General features: G+C 36.9%; 1 protein-coding gene across 3 annotated transcripts in view; it reads left to right on the top strand.

Annotated features, from left to right (window-relative positions):
- Positions 1 to 784: 784 nt before the first annotated feature.
- LOC121422279 (unconventional myosin-XV-like) overlaps positions 785 to 9,947 on the top strand; it is an 80,533-nt gene continuing 71,370 nt past the window's right edge. Inside the window, exons 1-3 of one of the 3 annotated variants that reach the window (XM_041617205.1) lie at positions 785 to 1,073; positions 4,055 to 4,127; positions 4,787 to 4,859. The gene's annotated coding sequence lies outside the window, so the exon portion shown is untranslated. The remainder of the gene's footprint in view (positions 1,074 to 4,054; positions 4,128 to 4,786; positions 4,860 to 9,947) is intronic. The other 2 variants (XM_041617206.1, XM_041617204.1) reach the window with 2 other exon arrangements.

The raw sequence follows: 9,947 nt of genomic DNA, 5'->3' as shown, positions 1-9,947 counted from the left end.
TGATTTAAATTGCAATATTCAGGTTTTTAAGTGATAAATATTAGAATTGAACGTTTCTCTTTAAATTTGAAACGTTTTGTTTAAATCCTAAACAATACCTGATCAGTTTACATTCTCATCAAGTATGTGTTTAGTTTTAAACCCTACAACTGGTGGCAGCAGTTTTTAAACCCTACGATTGGTAGCAGCAGTTTTTAAACCCTACACTACTTGAACAATATTTTTTTAAAGTCAAAGTTATTGTCTTGATTTCCTTTATGTTGAGGGCATATCATCAGTAAAGATAAAAGAACTTATGAAAACAGGGGGAAATGAAAAGAGGATACGAAATAAACAATCATCCATCAATTTTTATACTAATCACGATCTTCCCTCCCCTGGCCCCTTCTTGTTTTTGTTGTCTATCTGCCAGTTAACTTAATTCCTTTCCATTTCTCTAGGCCCAACAAGACGGGAATAACCGTCTTTTCCGGGAATTTATTTAGCAGTTTCTGACATTATGTACCGTGATTGCAGCCAGTGTAGAAACTGAATCTTTTGGTCAAGGCCTTGCAAGCTATGCACCTCTCACCTTTAATCAACTGTTACTCCCCAATCAAGTTTTTCTCCCAAATATACATAATAATTACCCCCCCCCCTCTCTCTCTCTTATCACGTCAGATCTTGATTCACATTAATGATAATCTTGATAAATTGCGGGTTGAATCCAAAATGTCTTACCCCATTCTTGTCTGATTAATGTTAATGTATCATTGTGATAAATGACGCGTCGTTATAAACTAAATCCACACATATCGCTGTACTAGCAACTCGTCGCGTCTACGGTAGATGTGGACTGATAGCCTGTGCACCTGTTGCGTGAGATGCACAGCATGGGTGCAAATACCGTACCGTATCGTATACATAATATCGCTCTCTCTGGTGATATACGGTTATAGAAATGTATACTCTATGTATACGGTATACCGTGCACCGGTATGCATTGAATGGAGAGCCGTTCTTTAATTATTTGCCGGTGGAATTAACAATGACGGAGACGATCATGCAGTGATTAAAAGAACGATGTGCATTCGGTGAGTCCACTTCTTAATTATGCATTCACATATTACTGGAAATGCTGTCCTTTCATTTAATTTCTACCCAAATACTATTATTGATAGGGGCCAGTAGCCAATACTGACATCGCGTGAGCAAGTCCAGGCAAGAGTTACCGTACCTTAGAGACGAGTCTGATTTATGACAACACGTAGTCCCACCTGTAATGTTTCTATGTTTAGTGGTAGATTCTTTATGTCTAAAACTCACGAGTCGCGTCTCTATAAAATATAATGTGAGCATGATTCTTGAACGAGGGATGGATGATGATGTTAATGTCATTGACATCATGCATGGGTGGCGATCGGTATTGTTGGTTGGGGGCACTCATTCAATGAACAAGGTGATGATTGATGTAAATGTTCTTGTGGATGGGGATCTTTCAACATTACCCCCACTAAAATCACAAGTTAGGACATTTGGGAGTGGTTGATATGCATGGTGTTCTTGGAAATTCCTTCATTGTTGCAGTGTACTGTACCGTACTTATATATATATATATATTTTTTGGAAAATTCAACTTGTGTTACAAGTAAGCCTATTCTAAAAACATACGAAAGAAAAAATGACGAAAAATTGTCTGGACCATGTACAAAGTGATTTGTTTATTGAGCATGATGTACAGGGTGTATTCAATTTCTCTCTTAAATCTAACCAGACCGATCTTTTTTCTTCTTAATGCATGATGATAAAATGCAGATTCGGACAAATTAAAGACTATAGCACAAATTACAAACTATGTGGCTTCTCGTACGCCATCGGGCTTACCATCATTCCTTAGACGATGTTAACCCTGGATTTTAACATGTTTTAAATGCTTTATAAGTGCATGAAACAAAATCAAACATAAAAACAATAAAAACTCAACTGTCATGTTATGATATTTCTCCAACGTTTTCTTGAACCATCAGTGTGTAATGTTAGCTAATATATGTGTTAAAATGAAATTTATGTACCGCATGAGTGTGCTCATATAGAATGCAAAACTCATCCCTTTCTAAACTCAAAAGAGATTTCTTTTTGCCAAAATAAGAAAAAATATATCAAGTTTAGTTATTCAAGTCCATAACAATAACAAGAATAACATGGAGAAAAAAAACATCCGATGTTCACATCCCATGTTCATATCCGAAGATATTAGAGAGAAATGAATGATTATTCTTTTTGAAACCATTAATTGATTTCACTTATTAAAAAATAATAAAAATATATTATATTGAGCTCATTGAACCTCGATATTTTCATGAAAGGTATCTGATGGGATCACATGATAAAATGTTTAATATTTTTTAAAAGTGAAAGTTTTGCATTTGATATGGGCTCACTCTTTCATGACTATAGGCACCTCATTTCCAGATAGATAGGTAATGAGGACATCAACGCTCTCATGCAAAAATATTATTGACCAAAACTTATCGTTCAAGTCAAGGTATTTGGATATATACAAGTAGGGGTGACTTTCGTTTTGTGCACATCTTCCTTTTGGTATATTTTCTTGCTCAAAGGTTTACTGAATGCCGAACTTCATATATAACAATGATACCATGACATACATCTGTAAAGTGTATAACCAGGCAAATAAATTAAGTTATTAGCCTATACTCTATAGAAACGCAAAGATATTTTTCTTTTTCTTTGAACTTTCTGGGAATGAATAAGAAAAAGTTTGAAATAGAACAACATCTATTTCAGGTAGTCTCAATAATGTCAGAAAATCTTTCCGCCTCATGTCAGACCTCATTGCAAATTCCTCGCAGAGTTCCTGTATGTTCAGATTGTCCAGGATTGCACGATGGGTGCGGCACATTGCAACGCAGTTGAGGCGCGGTTGAGTCATGGAGCTCCGAAAAAAAAATTAATTTATTCACCACTGGTGGGATGGAACACCCTATCAACAAAAGTTGTTTTTCGTCGGGGTCCTTTTATGTCATGTGTTAAAAAATATCATATACATATAAACATTTCATTCTTTTTCATCTTGAACCTCCACCCATCTGTTGAAAAGTCCTGGAAAAGAAGCTTTTTATTTAATAACAATATACACAAATTGCGAGGGAAACAAACTGATTGATGGCATACTATAATCATCACTATAACAATCATGATCAAACTTTTCATTTTTTCAACATCATCCTTACTATAATTTGGCTAATCTTGTGTGTCCTTCCGTTTGTTTGAAGCAGCTTTTCTCCGTGGTTTTCCACTCAATGGAGCTGGATTTTTTTCTAAACATGGTTAAATTGTTCACAGATTGTCATGAGGGGGGGTTGTTTGTGGTATTTTGGTCGCATTATTTACAGTCTTTTTACAATTCGTAACTTTTTGGCATTCCTTTTTGCAGCCCTGAGTATAGCTTCAAAGTTCCCAGTCCCTTTTACCTCTCTCGGGTCAGCGAAATACAAAGCATGCATGCCCCGCTGAGGATACCGCTACACGCGTCACTTGCACTTGTACTCTATGCAGCAGCCCAGCAGCAATCGCAAACGCGTTACACAACTCACAAGCAATGTGTATTTCTTGTGATGGTACATGTTGCAAAACTTCATCACAAAGGTTTTATCTCCCGATTTCTTTGACATACAAACAATATTCTCACTTCACTGTCACCTGCTTGCTGATCAGGTGAGAATGAAGTGAGATTATTTGTAGGCCTAGAATCTATGTCAACATCAGTGAAATCGGGAGATAAAACCTTCATGATGAATCTTTGAGAAGGTTACCTTTTCTTGATAATTAGGTCAATCCAATGACCTACCTACCTAGTTTCATTAAAACAGGGGCCGCGGAACGGTTTTCAAAGTATGAACGGGGGGGGGGGCTGACCATGCTAAAAATCACAATCGCATGGTCATTTTTGCGTTTTTGTACACGGTTATTTGGAAAAAAATTGGGGGGGGCTGAGCCCCCCCCCTCCAGTTCCGCGACCCCTGTAAAACATTTTAATCCTGTATTTTAACAGATTCAGCTACCTGCTACTCAACGCTCCAAAATCAAACTGTGCCAGTGCTCTGTTGTACACAGTTCAGTGCATGGTTAGTATTTTGACGTAAAATGTAATATTTATATTGAATGATTGATGCCGCAGTAAATCTAAATTCCAACATGTGATGAAGTTGTTTGGTTGAGTCAGAAAATCAACTCAGTGCTAAGTTCCAAAACCCAAAATTAAAATTGTCTTAAATAGATTTCCTATTAACCCTTTTATTTAAAGGCAAATTTGATCAGATTTTCTTCTGCAAATTGGCAACACTGGCATTTTTTCTTTTTTTGCGACACACATTCAATAAAATTAATGTCTCTAAAATTCATTTACAAATAAATTAACTATATTTAAACATTATGTTTGCCAATTCATATGTAAAACTTTATTTCTGTGTGATTAACAAAATACAATTCTTTCTATTAAACATAAAAACCTGTGAGGTAAAGTAAGAGTTTGAACACTTTACATATACACTATTACAACTACTACTTTTAATAATAATAACAATGATACTATTACTACTACTTTTTTTTTTTGGGGGGGGCGGGCGAAAATATGTTTTGCCCCCCACTGTTTTGTTTTGGGGGGCGACTGCCCAGCCCCCCCCCCCACTTCAGGCGCCTATATGCTGGGGGTAAGGGTCTAGATCTAATGTTTCTGCCCAGTTTCATTAAAACATCCTTTATATTTAATCCTGTATTTTAACAGATTCAGCTACCTGCCACTCAATGCTCCAAGGCCAAGCTGTGCCAGTGCTCTGTTGCACACAGTTCAGTGCATGGTTAGTATTTTGACGTAAGACATAATATTTATATTGAATGATTAATGCCGCAGTAAATCTAAATTCCAACATGTGATGAAGTTGTTTGGTTGAGTCTGATAATCAACTCAGTGCTAAGTTCCAAAACCCAAAATTAAAAATTTCTTAATAGATTTGCTATTAACCCTTTTATCTAAGGGCAAAATTGATCAGATTTTCTTCGGAACATTGGTAACACTGGCATTTTCTTTCTTTGCTACACACATTCAACAAAATTAATGTCTCTAAAATTCATTTACAAATATAAATGAACTATATTTAGTATTATGTTCGCCAATTCATATGTTAAACTTTATTTCTGTGTGATTAACAAAATACTAATGTAGTGTGATCGTAATAAACAAGCATTGGTAAAATGATTTTACAGACTGTCTCACTCATTTTATCACCCCCCTTCTCTCACTCTCACTTCTTTTCGACATCCTGCCATACTTATATATGATTGAGCAACCTTTAATTTAAAAAGTACAAACAACCGCAGTCTAATGTACATTGTAAGGTACATGTGCAATGTACTTACATATTTATTTCTGACCCAATACATGTAATCATAACATTTCTATATTACAATAATTGCCTCTTGACTGCTTACTGAATACACCGTGTTCTAAAACATTTTTCCATTTTATAGTTAGATTTGGATTTCACTCTGTAATGATTATTGAAGTTCTTCCTCCAGTTCAACCCAAGATGCTTAACTTAATTGAACCTCCTATCTATATTGAAAGAGAAGTCCGCTATGAATCAGTTGTCTAAATATATTCCATCAATAAACTGCTTGGCTTTTAGTGTGAATAGGCAGTCTAGCTGTACATACAAGATTGTCACCCCCCCCCCCACACACACACTTGATAAAGAAAAATGACTCCTACCCCCTGTGCTGCCACGGGTAATTGCTGCTAGTTCTTATAATTTTTCTACCCTAAATTATTGGGGGGATGATAATACAGGCCATCCCCCCTTGAAATATTGGGGAGGATATATCCCCACATCCCCCCCCCCCCCCCCCGTGATTGACACCCATGTTTGACATTATCATTAACAACGTGTCTTGTCATTAATAAAAGGATGGTCCAGGCTGGAAATATTTATATCTCAATTAAAAATAAAAATTCACAGAGCAAAATGCAATGAAAGTTTGATCAAAATTGGATAACAAATAACAAAGTTATTGAAATTTAAAGATTTGCATTATTCTGGTGTAAGTTCTAGGCATTTCTTTATGAATATTTATGAATAAGGTGTGATGATGTCATATCCCCACTTGTTCTTTTTTTGTATTTTATTATATGAAATTAGGTTGTATAGTACGGAAGATGTTAATCATTGTGGTACCGTACTGCAGTATCGGTAAAGGAAACTATCTGTTGTCTCATGATGTGGCAAACTGAAATTGTGACGTTTTGACTGCACATGCTAGTCTTTGTCAGGCAATTAGGTGGACAATTGCTGCGTGCGCTCTATACCGTTATCTGTGTTCCGTTGGTGCCGGAACCGCCGCGCTAATGATTGGTCGGAGCAACCGACCAATCAGAAGCCATGGACGGTACGATCGCTGGGCGCCATGCGGACATCAGGGAAATCCCATCAGTTACCGGCGGTCTGGATGAGTATCGGGCGGTCGTAGGGGGCGCATGCAGGCTATGTATGTAGGCTATCTAAATCCGCCTACATCCGAATAATGTTAACAACAGGGATAATGGCATTGACATCCCCGAGGAATGGCTTCTGACCATTCACCAGCATGCACTCCCTACGACCGCCCTATACCCATCGAGACTGCTGGTGCGCGCAATTGAGATTCATGTCAAAGACGCCACATGGGAAAGACGAGGCACTCAAGTTAATTTACGCAAATCGATGCAAAGTGATGCGCGAGTTGGTGAAGTGTTCAATCTTTCCATTGTATAGACTTGGGTATACCGTTTGTTGACAACAAACAAAGGCACATAGAATTTTTCTATTTTTTAAAGATTTGTCGTCGCTTTAAATGATTTTAAAAAAGTGTTATCACCAATGGTATGTTTTCGAAGGTATATTGCATTTATTGGTGCCCATATTTTATCGCATAGTCATAGTAATTGCGCAAACAATGAATTTCAAGGCTGTGAATTTTAGTAGAGAGCTCCTTCTATTTCCTTGGAAGAGACATGCAAAACCACTTTCTAGGCCGAGATAAGCAAATTTGCTCTTTTTCGTATGATTTTGATTTATAAATTTTTAACAAAAATTACAATGGTATGGGTACTCACCTGGAAGAGCCCCGGTGAATAGGGAGAATGAGTTTCAGCAAATATTACTTCTGTAATGAAGCGATGTTTGCTGACTACATAGATATCCCGGGCCAAACACGGTTGGGTGTGCGACTCAGTGCCAGGTTAGTACCGTATAGCATACTAACCTTGTACTCGTGTAAGTGGCATTGATGAAGGGGCATGTCTGCAAAATTGAACTTGAGTCATTGAGATATTTTTTTCAGATTTTCCCCTTTATTTCACATATTTCACATCTCCTCATCTCCTCCTGACCTTGACATATGCGTTGTGAATTATATATTCTCATGATATATGTTGTGCTCAGACGGAGGCAAGATGCAATTTGGAAGATAATGAGGAAAATCTGAAAATTTGTGTACAAAACAAATGGAGAGCTGTCCACATAATCAGCCATTTTGAAGCATGTTTGCCAATTTGAGGATCCCCATAGAAAGTACAACAAGAGTTTTCAAACTTCCATAACTCGCTTATTCTATAGCCGATTTTGATAAAACAAATTTCGTATTGCTCCTCTCATTTTATTCTTTCTGATAAGATCAGTATTAGTAGTAGTAGTATTTCTCCTTGTATTTTGGTATCCTTTAACATTGCATTATAGCCAGAATTCTATATTAAGTATGGCAGTACACTAGCTACACACTCATCGTAATACCATAGTAAATAACACTCTATTTGTCATTATTTTGATTAATAAAACGGCTCATTTTTGTCTCACCTGCGAAGCAAAGTGAGACTATAGGCGCCGCTTTTCCGACGGCGACGGTGACGGCGGCGGCGGCGGCGTCAACATCAAATCTTAACCTGAGGTTAAGTTTTTGAAATGATGTCATAACTTAGAAAGTATATGGACCTAGTTAATAAAACTTGGCCATAAGGTTAATCAAGTATTACTGAACATCCTATCAGAGTTTCATGTCACATGACCAAGGTCAAAGGTCATTTAGGGTCAATGAACTTAGACCATGTTGGAGGAATCAACATCGAAATCTTAACCTGAGGTTAAGTTTTTGAAATGTCATCATAACTTAGAAAATATATGGACCTAGTTCATGAAACTTAGACATAAGGTTAATCAAGTATCACTGAACATCCTGCATGAGTTTCACGTCACATGACCAAGGTCAAAGGTCATTTAGGGTCAATGAACTTTGGCCGAATTGGGGATATCTGTTGAATTCCCATCATAACTTTGAAAGTTTATGGATCTGATTCATGAAACTTGGACATAATAGTAATCAAGCATCACTGAAAATTTTGTGCAAGTTTCAGGTCTCATGATTAAGGTCAAAGGTCATTTTGGGTCAATGAACTTTGGCCGAATCGGGGGTATCTGTTGAATTACCATCATAACTTTGAAAGTTTATTGGTCTAGTTCATTAAACTTGGACATTAGAGTAATCAAGTATCACTGAACATCCTGTGCGCGTTTCAGGTCACATGACCAAGGTCAAAGGTCAATGAACTTTGGCCGAATTGGGTGTATCTGTTGAATTACCATCATAATTTTGAAAGTTTATGGATCTGATTCATGAAACTTGTACATAAGAGTAATCAAGTATCACTGAACATCCTGTTCCAGTTTCAGGTCACATGATCAAGGTCAAAGGTCATGTAAGGTCAATGAACTTTGGCCATGTTGGGTTTTTTTGTTGAATAACCATCATATCTCTGTAAGTTTATTGGTCTAGTTCATAAAAAAGGGAAATAAGAGTAACCATGTATCACTGAACATCTTGTGCGAGTTAGAGTAGTATTCAAAGTCAGCACTGCTGCTATATTGAACCGCGTGATGCAGGTGAGACGGCCAGAGGCATTCCACTTGTTTTTAAATGACAGCATAACTTAGAAAGTATGTGGACCTAGTTCATGAAGCTTGGCCATAAGGGTAATCAAATATGACTGAACATCCTGATTGAGTTTCAAGTCACATGACCAAGGTCAAAGGGCATTTAGGGTCAATGAACTTTGGCCAAGATGGGGGGAGTAATTATTAAATAGCTGTCATAACTTTCAAAGTTTATGGATATAGTTTATGAATTGTGGACATAGGGTAATCGGTATCACTGACAAGTCTTAGGTCACATGATCAAGATCAAATGTCATTTAGGGTCAATGAACGTAGTATCATTATTTGAGTGACATTTTTGTGAATAGTTATTTTGTAGTACTTTTCAAAGTCAGCACTTCTGCTGTATTGTATCGCGTAACGCAGGTGAGACTGACAGAGGCGCTCCACTTGATTCCTGATTATATAATCTTATCAATGGGAAATAATATATTTTTCTGTACTTTTGCAATGATAATGTACATGTTAGTGGTATTAAGAGAGCAATAATGAGTATGTGATGATTTCCATAATTACGTGATGGATGATCGCCATGATGATAAAAAATTCCAGTTCCTCCGGTTAATACAGTATTGATACACCTTACTCCTGGGTGTCCACTTATTGTCAAATGTAACTTTTATTATTTCAGAAACAAAAACTCTGGTGTTGATTTAACACCAGCCCGCAATCTATATATGTCCACACAAGAGAAGTGTTAAACAACACCAGTTTCGTTTTGGCCTAACACCAGATACATGTTGATGTTTATACAACACCAATTAGTATTAAAACAGCATCGGTTTAATACCAAACTGGTGTTGTTTCAATACTTCTCTGGTGTTGACATATATAGATTTTGGGCTGGTGTTAAATCAACACCTGAGTTTTTGCAGTGTATAGATACACAACATTCATTCCATGCATAGAGACAAAGACTTTAAATAC

The sequence above is a fragment of the Lytechinus variegatus genome, chromosome 10, assembly GCF_018143015.1.
Source record: "Lytechinus variegatus isolate NC3 chromosome 10, Lvar_3.0, whole genome shotgun sequence".
Lineage (NCBI taxonomy): Eukaryota > Metazoa > Echinodermata > Echinoidea > Temnopleuroida > Toxopneustidae > Lytechinus > Lytechinus variegatus.
The sequence above is the reverse complement of the archived record's forward strand: the minus strand, read 5'-3'. Positions and strand labels throughout refer to the sequence as shown.